This window comes from Pinus tabuliformis, chromosome 7 (genome assembly GCF_031772625.1).
Source record: "Pinus tabuliformis cultivar Carrire ecotype Pingquan chromosome 7, CPIR1, whole genome shotgun sequence".
NCBI classification, from domain to species: Eukaryota; Viridiplantae; Streptophyta; class Pinopsida; order Pinales; family Pinaceae; genus Pinus; species Pinus tabuliformis.
In genome coordinates, this window is record NC_142293.1 from 474141699 (window position 1) to 474159469 (window position 17771).

A 17771-nucleotide genomic window follows, 5' to 3' on the forward strand; every position below is an offset into this window, starting at 1 on the left:
ATGTCCTACAATATGCTTTGGAACCCTTATGCAATGTTGGCCAACACAACCCATCGCATAAAATCTTCTACGTTGTTGCTTTTCTTGCATAATGGCCTCCCCTAGCCCCTCCATGGGCTTCAGCTAGGATACTGCTTCATTCAAAATTAGGCACATAGCGTCGCAGAATCTCACTTGATCCCATCTTATACAAGTGACCTGCAATAACAGAAAAATATGTTGCGTGCACCACCAATTCCTTCTTCTGTTGATTGGTGTATCCTTTTGGAGTCGTTCTTGTAGTTAGGAAGTGGATAATTTCTACAAAATGATTTTCTATTGTGCACATCGCAAAGAGTTATGCATTATGCATCCCCTCCTCTAAATTATCAGGCTCCTCCCTTATTTCAAATCACGACAAATGATCTAGCCCTGCATTCAATTTCCCTGGCTTCACAATTACTTTGAAATAATACTCCTGAAACAACAACAACCATCTGCATATTCCCCACCAACACAGGCTTGTTGACCAGGTACTTTAATGCAGAATGGTCAGTATACATCTTAAATTGTCCACCTAGCAAGTAATGCCTAAACTTCTGGAGTGCGTACACCATAGCCAACCCTTCACGCTCTGTCATCAAATAATTCTTTTCAACCTTCAACAACTTCCTACTCGTGAATGCTATCGGGTGATCCAATTCTCCTTCACTGGCATGAATAGCACTACTGCCAACATGATACATGACGCATCCACATGCACATGAAATTCATTCTTCCAATACGGGAAGACTAGGATCAATGCGGTGACCATTTCTCCTTTAATACATCCAGACCCCACTGACACTCCTCATTCCAACAGAATGTAGTGTCCTTCTTCAATAGCTTTTCCATCAGCGCGGTAATCTGGGCATAGTTCTTGATGAACTTTTGATAGTATCCAGTATGATCCAGTGTTGCGTGCAACTGGTTAACACTCCTTGGTGCCTCCAAATTAATTATGACAGCGGGGTCCACCATTAATACTTGTCTTCACACTACATGACCTAGAAAGATTCTGAAAGGGAAGCAAAATAAACACTTCTTCAAGTTTAGCATGATCTCATACCTCCCCAATATCTAGCATCAAGCGCAAATTAGCTACATGGCACTTTACTAGTCCAAACACTATCCAATCATCAAAGTATGCCTCCAAAAACTTGTGAATGAACTCTTTAAATGCTGCAATGACTACACATGAAAAGATTGTCGATGCATTCTTAAGTCCAAAAGGCATTATTGTATACTGAAAGAATCCCCGCTCAGTCGTGAGGTAGTCTTACTCCTGTCTTCTGGTGCGATCTTTATCTAATGGTACCCAAAGAACCCATCAGTGAATGAATATGCTTCATGTCTACCAACATTATCCAATACCTCATCTGTGAATGGAGTTGGAAAAGGATCATGAATGCAAGCATCGTTCAACTTCCCAAGATCTACGCAAATCCTTATCTCATCCTTCTACTTCTTTTCCTAAACTACCATAGGACTTACCCAATTGGACTCCTCCACTGGTTCAATAATACCCGCTTCCAACATCTTGTCCAACTCCAAGTAGACCCTTTCCTTGTACTTAGGATTAAGGGGATATGGTCTCTTCTTAATAGGCTTCGCGTCTGGTTTCAATGTTATTTTCATCACTCCTAAATCGCCTATGATTCCTTTTAAGTCTGAAGACTTTGTAGGGAACAAATCCTGATATTCATGGAGCAACTCAATGACCTTATCCACTGTAGCATCATCCCAACAGTCCCCTATCTTCGCAAACTTCGGCTTTGCCTCTGTTCCAATGTTCACTTGTCTAATTTTTAGCAGCATAGTGATATCTAGATTCTCTATCTGCAGCCCCTCAACTTTGTGGTGACCTTCTGCCTCTGGGATATTAATGTCCATTGGATCCTCCTCTTCTTCTTTTGCAGTCACATTGTAGCACTCCAATGCATGGCGCAACTGGGTGGTCCAATCTAGTTGAATCAAATCTAAGGGATCGTGTGGTATTCTGAAGATCGGTTCCTTGACCTTCTACAATGCTTCATCGATGCACTCGAATCCATCCTCAAAGCTGAATGTCATCACAAATCCCTGTCTCAAAATGTCCCACTCATCAGTGCCATGGAGGAGCTCTCTTTCCAAGTACCAATTCATTGGTATTACATCCAAAGTGTGACAGAACATATGCACCCACTCTGGTTGCAACTCTGCTCCATAAGCATCAGTCCATTTTGCTAAGTGATCATGCTGATCACTCCTCCCATCGTATTTCTCTGCCAATCACACTTTTGGGTGACCAAGCCACACCCTCATCATTCTTCTATATTCGTGCCATCCATCAAAATTGTCTTTATGCATACCCCACCATCTTGCGAGCGTAGTGCCAAATCCAGCGCTTGGAAGTGATGCTTCTCAGGCAATTCCCATTCAAATGCGTCAAAAAAATTATCTACAACAGTTTTACCATCATAATAAGGCAAAATCCTTATCTCTGATGATACACAGTGTAGTGATTTAGTCATCATGTTACAGCGCAGTGTAGATACTTCATGCAACCTATTCTACCAGTGTTCCAACTCCCCATCTGAATCTGATGTTCAGGAGCTTTTTCGGTCCCATTTAATGTATCCATCTGTTGTCATATTCACCCAATCTTGGTATCATGCCATTATTTTGTAGATCTGGTCCAAATCATTGTCACTTTCATAATCACGTACCGGTTCAGTATAGCGTGGTCCTTCTGCAGGGTCCAAAGGTACTACTACACAGAGTGATTTCCTCTCAAACAACATTGTCCACTTCTTCAAATTGATCACCCCATTCATTTCAATAGCCCAGTCGATCCCAAGGAGCATGGGGTAGGGAGTTTTGTCATCAACAATCTCTATCACTTCGAAATTAGCCAATGCGCTTGCACCTTTAATATCTACTGTCATTCCTTGCAATCTTCCCATGAGGATAATCTTTTCCTGATTCGCCATCCTCAATTGAATCAGAGACCACTATAGCGCAGGTCTCCCCATTCTCTCCCATGTTTGTTTAGGAAAAACATTCGCATCTGACCCAAGATCCAGAATAACTTGGTCCATTTCATATTTGCCTATTTGTGCGGTGAGCCTCATCTCATGCCCTGTTCTTGCCTTATGCTTACCAATTTTCCTGACCACGTGCGGACCCTTAGGATCTTTTTCTTTACCGGCACATTTATTTATCAACTCCTTTAATCCTTTCAAAGTCTTTCTATCGCATAGCAGCTTCATACATGTCTCCAAAAAGGTAGTAAGCATGGATGGGTCCATTTCTTCAGACTTCTTATCCTGACTTCCTAAGGTAGAAGCCTCAGTGAAGCTTTTCTTCGCTTCCATGAAGGTTTCTTTCGTGCGCTCTAAATCAAATCCAACCTCCTTTTCTGGAGCCTGGCAGACCCACTCTCTTTCTTCAGGTTGCTTTCCCTTATCCTCATCAGTCACCATTCCACTACGCAACATAATATTCACAATAGGATCTTCTTCGCGGGCTTCAACCCTCATCATCTACATATTTTGGGTAGGCTACTGAGGCTATGTCCCCTTTTCTCGCATCTTAGCTATTATTATAGGGTAGTATTTTGTCACGTGGTCAAACTGAGTACAATATTGGCATGACAGGTAAATCGGGTTCATACACTCCCGTGTGTAGTTTCCTAGCCCTCCACAATTGTAGCAAATAACTTGCCCCCGACCTTGTGTAGGTCCTCCTCCACCCCGGCCTCGTCCACGCCCTTGATATCCTCCTTGTGCTCCACCAACACCTTGATCTAGAGGCCGAGTTTCTATTTGCATCTGATACGCGGGCGTTCTCTCCATCATTAACTCATAGTTATAGCAGTTGCGCTCATCTTGACCCATTGATTTGCAGAAGTTGCAAAAGAATTGTTGCTATGTTTGTACAAATTTTTATAACAAGTGAAAATTGTTTGTCACATGTTTTCTAGCTACCTAGCAGATAGCGCACCACAGTGTGGGTTCGGTACTTGGCCTAACTTGAGGTTCCAACCTTAGAGGCATCGTCCCTCCTCCTGCAACATAATTCGCGAAGACAGGGAAGTGATCTTTATCATGCCCCTGGCTCTTACATTTCAGACACCAAACTTCTTCGCGCACCTATGGCCGAGCCGCTCTATCCTTATTCAGACTTTGGAATTCTAAGCAAAGATTCTACAACTCTGTGTGAATCTACTGAACTCCCAAAGCAAAGTCTTGAATTGGTGTCTCATGCAGCCTCATCACAATCTCCATGGCTTCCACCTGGGTCCCAATCTTTTGCTATGATAAAGCAACCCTTAAATGAGGCAAGAGTGAAGCCATAAACCATTCACGGTGTTGTCCATCTGTAATATTCATGTTAGCTTTGCGAATCTTGCATTTCAATATCTGATCCAGCTTCGAGGGTGTTTCTCTAGGCTTCATCATGATTTCCTTGAATCCAATTATCGATTGCACTTCATACTTGGGTCTACTGAATTCCTTATTCAACGCAGTTTGAATGTTTGCCAATGCAGTTGTTGGGTTATTGGTGCAGTAATTAACATACCACATTAGCGCACAATCCTATAAAGTAGTAACCAACATTTCTTTCTTCATCTAATCATCTATAATGTTCAGGGTTGTCCATATGGCCTTCGCAATGAACCAAAACTGGTCTAGGTCCTGATTCCCCAAGCCCTTGAAAATGGGAGACTTCATTAAATTTGCCATATTGAACGGTGGTGGAGGTGAAGGTGGTGTGGGCGAAGGTGTATGATGTGGAGGTGAAGATGGAGGTGGTGTGGGTGGATGGAGTATTCGCGAGAACCCTTGCCTTATCAACTGGACAACACTCTGCGGTGAAGCCTATGTTTCTCCTTCATCATCACTCAGAGGAGGCTCAATCAATGGGCTATATTCAGGGCTTGTTCTCCCTCTATCCCTGAATAACTTTCCACTTTGTATAGCTCCAAACATCAAGGTAATTACATAACCCACTTTTCACACAAGAGCATTTTAATCCAAGTATTCAAAGATCTTAAATACTTACCTCGTGGTCCCTTGAAGAAGTGTCATTTTGCTTTGTTGTAGCTAACCGAGGTATCGACCATGAATTCTGTCACAAATCTTCTAATGACGCGATCGAGCCAGTGATCGACATCACGTGCAATCTTATCTTCAGAGGCTTCTAATCTCCACACTAACTCTGCGGTCCAAACTATTGGACTGTCAAGCCTCCACCTTCTCTAGCCATCTACCAATTTAGCGATCCACTCATATAGCTCGATTAGAAGGAACAAAAGAAAAATTTAGGTATCTTTGAGTACAGATACCTATCTAACCATTGTTCTTTCATCAATTGCGGATTTCTATTTTCTTGCGCCACGAATTTTTGGATCTTTCTATCCAACCACTCCTCAATTTCTTTCTTTGTTGGATTCCAGTGATGTGACATCACACATCTCTTTATGCAGATCCTGCTCCCAGCAATGGAACCATATGTTGGCTTAGTGGGTCCTGACCCAGGTTCAGAGTTAGGTTTTCCAAACAAATCCCTACACTACTGACCCTTTCGGCGTCAATTTGTGGAGCACGAACTGAAGTCTCACTTGAAGCAGTATGTCGGGATGCTGGAACCAAGTTTCCACACCCAGAGATGAGTGGGATGTTGTTTTATGCCCTAAACTCACCTTCGCGTAGATCGATAAGCCTCGAGGGCTTATTGATATAACTTCCCTTAATCAGATTCTATACCTGTGTGAAGGTCTACAATTATCTTTCGCGGAACCTAAACATGTGAATAAACCCTTTACGTGCCTCTATAACTACCCTTAAGTCTATATTTTCCCATATCAGCTTAAGTGTTTGATAACATTAACATGCAACAAGATATTCTTTGTGTAAACAGTTATTATTACTTGTGTTCATATGACAAGATAAATCATGTAGAATTGCGCATCAATATAGTATTAATTCATAAATCCGTCATTCATCATAACCTAATAGCACATTCATCCATAACAGAAGTAAATAGACAAAACACAAGAATTGCTGGAATAATCTCTTTATTAATGCTTCTATTCTTCTTACAAACTCAAGACTTCCCTGCGCACTCAGTTGCAGGGGTCCACGCACTCAGCTGCGGACTCTACTCTAGGCCTCTACGTACATAGCTACAGAGCCTCTCTTCTACTCTAAGACTTCTTTGCTCTTACTTCTAATGACCCATTACATTCATCTTCATCCTTCGTTATATATCTTAGAATCTCTAAGACTCTTTTTTATATAATCCCATGGTCCACTGACCATGGGTAGATCTACTAAAGCCGACACAACTTACATAACAGAAGGGTAAAACCCTTTATGAAACTTTACTATCTACGCGCTCCGTGACCACATCTTGTAGAGACTTTACATTCTTTACAACAAAACTTGGGATTTTTGCCCCAAAACTTGGGATTTTGCCCCAAAATTGACCCTAAGGGACCCTATCCCAACACTATTTGTCTTGGACATCCAAATCTAGACAAAATGTTTTCTTCAATAAATTTAATCACCACTATGTCAGTTGCATTCTTAACAGGAATTGTTTCTACCCACTTTGTGAAATAACTAACAATTGTTAATATCCATCTGTATTGATTTTTGGACGCTGAAAGTATTTCACTAATGAAATCCAATCCTTGCTCCAAGAAAGGATCTTAGATTGAAACTAGAAAAAGGGGAAGTGTTGCTAACCTCTGCTTTCCTACAAATATCTGACAAGGGATACAACTCGTCACCTTTGTTCCAACCTGTGAAAACAATTTGGCCAACAGAAACATGCTCTTGATATTTTATATTCAGTTTCCTTCCATGCGTAATTTCCTCCACAAACTCGTTCATGAAACAAATCAATTACTCCATTTGTTACACTTTCATTCAAACATAGTAAGAGGATATTTAATGGATCCTTCCAATACATATTTGCAATTACTATGTAGTACTTCATGGCCTTGGGAAATTGATGGATATACATATATTTTTTGTGAAGTCAAGAGGGTACTGAAAATCACGTAGAAAACACATTATGTCTTTGTACCAATTTGATGGTAAAAACTTTTCATCAATGTGTAAGGGAAGAGGAATAGGAACTTCAATAGAAGAATTTTCTTGTGGATTCTTCTCACCTAAAATATGAGAAGGTTCTTGTGGATTCTTCTCACCTAAAATATGAGAAGGTTGTTATGGATTCTTCTCAACTAAAATCTGAGAAGGTTATTGCGGATTCTTCTCAAATATTCAATTTTTGTTAAATAGTAAACATGATCCTTTTTAATTCCTCATTGATCCTTGAAGATTTTCGTTAATTCATCCCATGAATTTATAGAATTTTCTTGTAGTTGTCTAAACCATATCCTGACATTTCCTTCTAATGATTGAACAAAAATTCTGGTGTAAACTTCCTCATGTTCAATGTTCACATTTTCTGCAAAATCAAGAAATGCAACTAAGTGATCTTCTATAGATGGCCCAATTTATCCATTGAATGTGGGTAAATGTTTCAAATTCCCTTCAGGAAAATCATGAAGTTGGTCTGCTAGTGGAAGTACTAATGTTGCATATCCATGTGTTACAATTGGCCTAAATCTAACCATTTGGTGTTGTAAAGGAACTGTTTCTTTTGGAGAGACAACTTTTCTTGATGATGGATGGGATGGAGGTTTAGATTTCTTGAAAAATTGAGGATGAACAACCAATTTCTAAACTTTAGGTATGATTTTCTCTTGATCTTCAAAGGCTAGAGGATTGGTATAAATTCTAAGTTCCTCTTCAGGCTTGGCAGAAACTCAGGGATGAGTATGTATGAGAGAGGAAATGAAATCAACTAGTTTCAATTCAGGAAATTGAAGTTTAGGATCTTCTTCAGTATCAGATGGATTTGAATGGGAAGCGGGAAACTCAAAGGTCTCAAGATGACGAACTAGAAATGCTTATTGAGGATCTACTCCTTTAGAGATGAATTCTAAAACATTAGGTGGTAGATCTGATAATTTAGAAGGTATTGGGATTGATTAGAAAGGCTCAGTTGGTGAGGTTATCTCAGATGGAAGAGAGGAAAAAGTAGAAGTGGAAGCTTCTAATCTACTTATGATAGATGCAATTCTCACAAGTCTCTCTAGATATGAATGAGATATGGTATGCCTGTGTAAATCCAGATTTAACCAGTGAAGTTGCTAGGTGAAAGATTTTAGCAACTTACCTCTTATTCACCATTAAGAGGCAAGTCTAATCATTGTCACAGGGAAAAACTTCAAACTTCTTTCCCTGACAAGGATGCTAATATGATGTTATATATTTGTAGACAGTTCTAGGATGGGGAATTGTGCCAAAGCATCTAAGTAAGGGTTTAATTGACCTAGATGACCAATGTATTAAAACTTTAACAATTGTAAAATCTAAATATTTCTGAGAAGCTCAAAGGGTTGAATTTCATTCATAACAGAATAAATATTTAAGTTTAGTTTGAAAGTAGAAAATAATCAGATATAAGATAATAAAACATCCATATTGAATATTTAATTAATCAAATACAATTGACGCATACAAAAAAAATGCTATAGCCAAACAATAAATGTTCAAGAGATGACAGAAGGAAACAATTAAAATATATAAGGGACTAACTTAAACAATTTTTTTAGTTAATTAATCCCTTTAATGATTATAACTTTGCAACAGGCTATGAGGGAGAATGATACTCAATCTAGCCTTACCCTGACTCCTATGTTACCTTGGCCATATGCAAAAATAAATCATAGAAAACATAATTGAATAAACAAGAAAAACTCACATTGACACAAAAGTTGTTAAGAATGAATCCATAATCTGATTATCTTCAAAAATATTTTAGAGTATCTTCAAAATTTGTATATTTGTAGACAGTTATAGGATGGGGAATTGTGCTAAAGCATCTAAGTAAGGGTTTAATTGACTTGGATGACCAATGTATTAAAACTTTAACACTTGTAAAATCTGTATATTTCTGATAAGCTCAAAGGGTTGATTTTCATTCATAACAGAATAAACATTTAAGTTGAGTTTGAAAGTAGAAAATAATAAGATACGAGATAATCAAACATCCATATTTAATATTTAATTAATCAAATACAATTGATGTGTGCAAAAAAATGCTATAGCCAAACAATATATGTTCAAGAGATGACAGAAGGCAACAATTAAAATATATAGAGGAACTAACTTAAACAAAATCTCTAGTTAATTAATCTCTTTAATGATTATAACTTTGTAGTGGGTTGTGAGGGAGATTGATACTCAAGCTATCCTTACCCTAACTCCTATGTTACCTTGACCATATGCAAAAATAAATCATGGAAAACATAATTGAATAAACCGGAAAAACTCACATGGACACAAAAGTTGTTAAGAATGAATCCATAATCCTTTCATTATCTTTAGAAATATTTTAGAGTATTACAATAGTGCTAGTGGATCATCACAAGGGTTCAACCTTTCCTTCTTCGAATTAAAAAATACTTATAGACTGTAATTCAAAAATATCTAAATCTAATAAAATTTATTACAAAATGGAATATTATCCAAAACTGATTTGGATATTACAAAAAGAGAACGTAAAAATAACTTTTTTGAATTGATTTGAGTAATCAACACACAATTCGAGGGTGTTGTTTGATGACTTCTGCCTCAAACTAAATTTTTTGCTTTCTACTCCTATTATCCTTCTTTTTACTCCTTCTCCCTGCAGCTAGTTATTGAATTTTTGCATTTTTTTTCACTCGATGAGTTGAAGTAATTTATCCAATATTTTATCATCTTGGATAGAAATTTTTGTTACTTTTCTATATGCCTCATCAACTTCTGTATACTTCTCAAAGGTTAGCCTAGTAATGAACAAATGTTGAACTTCATGTTGGTTAAAAAAAATCATATTCTAGGCCCTCAAGGAATGCTTTACCATTGATTATCCATTTGAATTTAGCAAACTTTGTTCTATATGTTGCTATCTCACGCAATTTTTGCTTGTAATTCTCTAGTGTAATCAATTGGCCACTAGAATCTCGTAGAGATGAAAGTCCTTTCTCGTGTAAAACATTAAACTTTATATGAAATTTTTTAACTTGTGCTTCTAAGTTTTGACATTTATTTTCTAACTGTAACATTAAGTTCCTTTTTTTCAAAACTTTTCTTACTTCTAGGACTATATCAGTCCTGTCTTCAATTCCAAATTCCTCCATATCTTCTTTTGTTTTAGAATTCAACACTTTGATTATTCTAGTTTCTGCCCCTCTCTTGTGATTTAAATCTTGTTTGGTCTTTGTAATCGTTGCTTTTTACCTCTGCACTAGTTCTTCTTGTTCAAAAATGTTTTAAATAGATGTCCAGAGTTCAGTCATTGTTGAATTTATATCAATCCATATTTTTTCTTTTGCTTTAGATAATTTCAGTGCAATTCATTATTCTTTTCCATGATTTTCCAATTGCTTGATTAATTTGAAGTTTTTATGTACTTCAACAACTTTTATTTTGTTATCTTGGGTCTTCTCCAACTGAAATCTAAACTTTTCAATTTCCATATCTTTTAATGACAAGTATCCCATAGCTTTTGATAGTTTCTCTGTTGGATTTTGACTAGTAGACTTTGTTTCTAGTGTTGACACTGTTGTTGTAGATGTCCTTGCTCCAATGCTAATTTGAAGTTTTCTTTCCTTGATTAATTTTCCATCTCTGCCTCCATCTTCTGAATTTGTATATTTTATTCCACAATCATCCAAAGCATGTTTTATTTTTCCTTCTCCAATTGACCAACTTTTTGTGCTTGGGGATGTTCAGTTGTTGGTAATATCAACTATTTCCTTAGTGCATGCACGTATACATTTCTTCATCTTCATTTACATATTTAGGATTCAACCCTAATTTTAAAACCAGATCTTCCAGCCCCTTAATTTTGGTATCCTTAGTTATGGAGGAAATATTTTATAACTTTAACTAAGAGTGAATATTTTTCAAAGATGCTTGTAGCTTGGATGCTGTCATGACAAAACTTGTCAAGGATGTGTATATTATTTCTCCTGCTTGTTTGCGAAGATCAACTTGATCTATAGGATGTATTTGTTTAGTATCAAATGAAAACATAGAGGTTTTTTAATCTTCAACACCCTTCAACACAAGGACATTTGTTTTCAAAAATGCTAATTGGAACTGTCCTCTTTCACTACCTAAGGAAAAAAGTAATATAGTCTAAGTTGTGGAAGACTATTTCCAGAACTCTGCATATGTCGAAGTTTTTAGTGCCTCATTTGTTTTCTTCATCTCTAAAAATATTGCAAAAATACTCTACATCCTTGAAGAAGGAGAAGAAGGAGAATCTATGGTGGTTTCTTCAATTTGTTGTAATGAAAATGCAGATTCCCCCGAAAGTATGACTATAGTATGTTCTTAAGAAGTTTTAACTTTTGAGGACTCTTCTTCAACATTTATGGTTTTTATTCTCTTGAAAAATTTGAATGTTTCCTTTTGTAACTATGATCTTGTTGGAGATAGAATTTCTCTTGGTATTTTCAATTATTTTTCTGTCATCCTTGGAGTTTCCAATGTTGTTTGACTAGAAACTAGCCCCTCAACTTGCTACAGTATGTTCTCTTCCCATTCTTCTTTGTTGGCATATTATTCAATCTCAAGTTTTTCAATGTGCACATATGGTGCAAACTTCTACCCAACTCTCATTGATGAAATTATTCCTAATGGATCATATGACTAACTGAAACTCAATCTAAACTTCATCTAACTTAACAAATAAATGACTTCTTTTTTTGCAGCTCTGGTGTTAACTATGAATGGGCCAACCTGTGCCGTTAGTTTAAATTGAGCTTTTTGTTTCCTAGAAACAAAATGAACATCATCCATGTTCATCATCTACCTAATATACTCTAGTGCAAAAATCCTCATGGGGCAGAACACTGGTAATTCATAAGGTCAAAGCTCACAACCATATATCCTAATCTCTTTAAAATTCAGGTATACATACCAGTCTCCAACTTTAGACTGCTCACTCAAATGCAGAATCCTGTATTTCTCTCTTGAAACTCTAGGAACTACATCACTACTTAACAAACAAATTTCCATATACAAAAATTTATTGACAAAATAACCAAAAGAAAATTCTTTAGAAGTTTTCCTCACTAATGAGGTCCAACAAATCACTAATTGTGGTTTTCATTCAACATCCAATTTATGTAGAGGAAACTAGAACCTTTCTGACTAATGATATAAAAATAAGTAAATCAAAATTGATTGGTGCTTGAATGAGACTTCAACAATGAAATTTAAGAATTGATCATGAATTACAATAGACAGAAACTAATTGTAATTAAACATGATTGAAGGTTTTTTTCCAGAAGAAAACACTGATAAGAACCCAAAAATAACTTCATCTACCCACTGATCGTTGGGATATCCTAACAGGAAAGAAACTAAGGAAATAACTTGCTTAGACATTTCAAGGAACATTATAGAGGGATAAGCTGGGGTTGTTCTCGGTAATTCTAAATTTTCTGGTGGAAAATACTCAAAGATATGCGCTCTTTCTGAAAGAGAAAGTTTCTTATAAATTCCCATAAGAGTATAAGTGGAAAAAGGGTAAAGGGAGTCATGAGGGGTTAACTAGAGGGCCTAACAAATTGGCTCAAGGGTTATGTATAAAAGATTCTCATTATTCTGAGCAATTATAGCTCTTGACTCAGAAGGTATTAAAATCCACACCATATGACAAATTTTGGAAAATGGTATGTCTGAGGGAAACAAAACTGAGGAAGTAAGGATTCCAAAAAAGAAATCGAATCACTGCAATCTTCATATTTCTGAAATGCCCAATTGTGAAGCTCATACAAGTCAAATTCACAATTGGTTTCAACAATTTTGAAATGGGTGGAAATATGGGGTAGTTCATCTAAATTTATCATAGGGGGTAACAGAGTCTTGTCTATAGACACTTTAGATTTTCCTTTATGGCTATCCATTTTGGAAAAATAAAATTAATGAGAAGAATTCGATAAATACCCAGAAATAATGATGATTGAAGGCTGCTATTTGTTGGAATTCTCTTGCGGTGTCGTGATAGAAGTTCTAATTACATGTATAGTGGCAAAAGAATCTAATTTGGGGGAATAACATCTTTTATCAGGGCATTCATAATGGTTTTTTGTTGGATTGCCCATTAATGGAGAGGCATATTTAATTATTTTGAACATTGGCATGAGAGTTAAATGAAATAATAGTCACCTACTAAATTTAGTGAGAGAAATAACCATGGCTAACCGAAGTGGAAGGTTGGCAAAAGGTGAAAATGATGGGAGTAGTGGGGGAGTGTTAGAAGATGGTGACAAATGGTTTGTGGGGGGGTGATGGCGGATTGTTGTTTCGAGTAGAGGGGTACCGCAATTCACAAGAGCTTTCCACATAGAAAAACCAAAGTTAAATGAACCCTATTTGTGGAACGCCCGCCTCCCCCCCCCTCCCAATTAAGTTTCAGGAATGTGGGGTTTCCCGCAATGCATTGGAAGTCGTTGATCTTGGCGCGCTCGATCGTAGCTGTCGAAAGATGCAAGAAAATTAGTTTTCGGTGGGCGGCTATCAAATCATATTAATTACAAATAAAAAAAAATATTTAAATTTCTAAACACATTAAAAATAATGGCATGTAAACGTGCTCGCTTATTCTAGGGGCAAAAATATTTTCTTTTTGTTTTCTTTTCTTCGCTTTTTATTTTCCATTTCTTTCTTTTTATTTTTTTATTTTTCTATTTATTTTCCTTATTTTTATTTCTTTGTTTTTTCTTTTTCTCCTTTTTATTTTTATTTTTGAAAATAAAAGGAAAATTACAAACTATTACAAGGGTAAAAATAAGTTACAACATCGACTACATCTTGGGACTGCTTCCCCCTGCGGGATGCAAAGAACCTACAGATCTGTGTGCCTTCTCCTCAGTCTATGGAGTCTTTGCTGTGAAAATCACACTTGCTCTAGAATTTTAAAGAAAAAATGGAAATATACAATGATGATGATTAAAAACACTCAATACTTAATATAATGCTTGAGATATTTCCTAACGAATGGTAATGAGAAATATTATCCTTCCAGATTATGTAGGATGAATGTATTATTTCCTTTGACTTTGACAATACTGAAAGGTCCTAACCATATATTATCAAAATTCCCATGTTTTCTTCTTTCTTCTCTTCATGCATCCCATCTGAGAACTAAATCTTCTTGTTAGAAATCTCTTTCTCTAGCGTTTCTGTCAAGCAAACTCTTCATCTTGTCTTGATATTGTCGAAGTTTTTGTTTAACTTCATCTCTATGCTGATTTAGGTCAATGATTTGATTTATCCTTCTTTAAAACTCATCTACTTTTCATAAGACTCCTACAAAAACTTCATGTCTAGAAATTCTAACTGTGTAGGGAAGATAACTTCTATTTCATAAACAAGTTGAAAAGGAGATTTATCAGTAGACCTTTTACGTGAAACCTTGTTTTCCCATACTGCATATTTGAGATGACTATCCCAGTTCCATTTATGATATGCTAACACTTTCTTGATGACTTTAATCGGACTTTTATTTGATGATTCTCATAGCCCATTACCTTGTGGAAAATAAGGTGTAGAATGATGTAAAGTAATCTGATATTTTTGATAGAATTCTATGATTTTTATACTACTAAAAGATTGAACATTATCTATTACTTTTTGTCTTGGACAACCAAATCTAGATAAAATGTTTTCTTCAATAAATTTTATTACCACTGTGTTAGTTGCATTCTTAACAGGAATTTCTTTTACCCACTTTGTGAAATAATCAAGAGTTGTTAATATCCATCTGTGTTGATTATTGGATGCTAAAACTATTTCACCAATGAAATCCAATCCCCACTGCATTAAAGGAGCTTCGGCTGAAACTGGAACAAAGGGAAGTGTTGCTAACCTCTACTTTCCTGCAAATATCTAAGAAGGGATACAACTCCTCACCTTTGTTCCAACCTATGAAAACAATTTGGCCAAGAGAAACTTGCTCCCAGTATTTTATATGCAGTTTCCTTGCATGCATAATGTCCTCCACAAACTCCTTCATGAAACTACTCAATCACTCCATCTGTCTCACTTTCAGTCAAAGATAGTAAGAGGATATTTAAGGGATCCTTCCAATACATACTTGCAATTACTATGTAGCACTTCATGGCCTTGGGAGTCTGAGGGATATACATTTGTTTTTTGTGAAGTCAAGAGGGTACTCAAAATCATGTAGAAAATAGACTATGTCTTTGTACCAATCTGACAGTAAAAAAAATTCATCATTGTGTAAGGGAAGAGGAATAGGAATTGCACTGGAAGAAGGTTCTTGTGGATTGTTCTCAACTGAAATATGAGAAGGTTCTTGTGGATTCTTCTCACCTAAAATCTGAGAAGGTTCTTATGGATTCTTCTCAAATATTCAATTTTTGTTAAATAGTAAACACAATCCCTTTTAATTCCCCATTGATCCTTGAAGATGTTGGTTAATTCATCCCATGAATTTATAGAATTTTCTTCTAGTTGTCTAAACCATATCCTGACATTCCCTTCTAATGGTTGAAAAACAAGTCTGGTGTAAACTTCCTCATGTTCAATGTTCACATTGTCTGCAAAATCAAGAAATGCAGCTAAGTGATCTTCTATAGATGGCCCAATTTCTCCATTGAATCTCGATAAATGTTTCAAATACACTTCAGGAAAATCATGAAGTTGGGCTACTGGTGGAAGCACTAATGTTGCATATTGAACTATTACAATTGGCCTAAATCTAACCATTTGGTGTTGTAAAGGAACTGTTTGTTTTGGAGAGACAATTTTGCTTGATGATGGATAGGATGGAGGTTTAGATTTCTTGAAAAATTGAGGATGAAAAACCAATTTTTGAACTTTGGGTATGATTTTTTGTTGATCTTCAAAGGCTAGAGGATTGGTATAAATGCTAAGTTCCTCTTCAGGTTTGGCAGAAATTGAAGGATAAGTATGTATGAGAGAGGAAACATTATGGGGGTTTTGGGGTCTAAAATGTGCCTCCTAAGAAAAATATACAACAAAATAAACTTTACAAGAACCAATAGGAATCAAGATGATGATGTCAAACATGGGGGGTGATTCACCATTTTTGGAGTAAAAGAGTAAAAATAATAAAACTACTTTTTCAAATCGTATTTTAAACTTATCCCCCTAAGTTTTTAATCAAATTTCGAGTGGGAGTACTCATTTTATGCAAAATTAAATTCCTCATCCAAGGAGTACCCATGTTGCAAACTTTCGATGGACCCTACTACATGAAAAATGAGAAATAAATGAAAAACGTGATTGCAATCATGTTTTTCATGTATTTCTCATTTTTCATGTAGAAGGTTCCATTGAAAGTATGAAACATGGGTACTCCTTGGATGAGGAATCAAATTATGCATCCAATGAGTGTTTCTGCTCGAAATTTGAGTAAACCCATAAGGAGATAAGTTGAAAAAAAAGTTTCTTCTTTTTTCCATCTAAAACTTGATGATGTAATCCAATCTTATTTTATTATTTCCACTATTATTTTATAATTTCCTTAGGAGGCCCATTTTAGACCTCAAAAATCCCCTAATGTGAAATCAGCTAGTTTCAATTCAGGAAATTGAAGTTCAAGATCTTCCTAAGTATCATATGGTTCTGAATGGGAAGAGGGAAATTCAAAGGTCTTAAGATGATGAACTAGCAATTCTTATCGAGGATCTACTCCTTTAGAAGGGAGTTCTAAGACATTAGGTGGAATATATGATAATTCAGAAGGTATTGGGAATGATTGAAAAGGATCTGTTGGTGAGTGTATCTCAGATGGAAGAGAGGAAAAATAAGAAGTGGAAGCTTCTAATCTACATATGATAGATGCAATTCTCACAAGTCTCTCTAGATATGAATGAGATATGGTATGCTTGCGTAAAGCTAGATTTAACCAGTGAAGTCGCCAGGTGAAATATTTTAGCATACTGACCTCTCATTCACCATTAAGAGGCAATTATAATCATTGTCACAGGGAAAAACTTCAAACTTCTTTCCCCAACAATGATGCCAATATGATGTTGTATATTTGTAGACAGTTCTAGGATGGGGAACTGTGCCAAAGCATCTAAGGGTTTAATTGACCTGGATCACCAATGTATTAAAACTTTAACACTCGTAAAATCTAAAATTTTTGAGAAGCTCAAAGGGTTGATTTTCATTCATAACAGAATAAATATTTAATTTGAGTTTGAAAGTATAAAATAAGAAGATATGAGATAATCAAACATCCATATTGAATATTTAATTAATCAAATACAATTGATGCATGTATAAAAATGCTATAGCCAAACATTATATGTTCAAGAGATGACAGAAGGCAAAAATTAAAATATATAGAGGAACTAACTTAAACAAAATTTTTAGTTAATTAATCTCTTTAATGATTATAACTTTGTAGCAGACTGTGACGAAGATTGAGACTCAATCTAGTGTTACCCTAACTCCTATGTTACCTTGACCATGTGCAAAAATAAATCATGAAAAACATATTTGAATAAATAGGAAAAACTCACATGGAAACAAAATTTGTTAAGAATGAATCCATAATCCTTTGATTATCTTTAGAAATATTTCAGAGTATTACAATAGAGCCACTGGATCATCAAAAGGGTTCAACCCTTC